We start from the raw sequence: 600 nt of genomic DNA, 5'->3' as shown, positions 1-600 counted from the left end.
AGGGAATGCTTCCAGTTTTTGCCCATTCAGTATGATATTGGCTGTGGGTTTGTCATAAGTAACTCTTATTATTTTGAGATACTTTTCATCAATATCTAGTTTATTAAGAGTTTTTAGCATGAAGTGCAACTGAATTTTGTGAAAGGCCATTTCTGCATTCATTGAGATAATCATGTGGTTTTTGTCTTTGGTTCTGTTTATATGCTGGATTATGTTTATTGATTTGCATATGTTGAACCTGCCTTGCATCCCAGAGATGAAGCCCACTTGATCATGGTGGATAAGCTTTTTGATGTGCTGCTGGATTAGGTTTGCCAGTATTTTATTGAGGATTTTTGCATTGATGTTCATCAGGGATATTAGTCTAGAATTCTCTTTTTTTGTTGTGTTTCTGCCAGGCTTTGGTATAAGGATGATGTTGGCCTCATAAAATGAGTTAGGGAGAATTCCCTCTTTTTCTATTGATTGGAATAGTTTCAGAAGGAAAGGTACCAGCTCCTCCTTGTATCTCCGGTAGAATTTGGCTGTGAATCCATCTGGTCCTGGACTTTTTTGGTTGGTAGGCTATTAATTATTGCCTCAATTTCAGAGCCTGCTATT

The sequence above is a fragment of the Mandrillus leucophaeus genome, unplaced genomic scaffold (genome assembly GCF_000951045.1).
Source record: "Mandrillus leucophaeus isolate KB7577 unplaced genomic scaffold, Mleu.le_1.0 Scaffold470, whole genome shotgun sequence".
Taxonomy (NCBI): Eukaryota; Metazoa; Chordata; class Mammalia; order Primates; family Cercopithecidae; genus Mandrillus; species Mandrillus leucophaeus.
Note: the sequence above shows the minus strand (reverse complement) of the source record.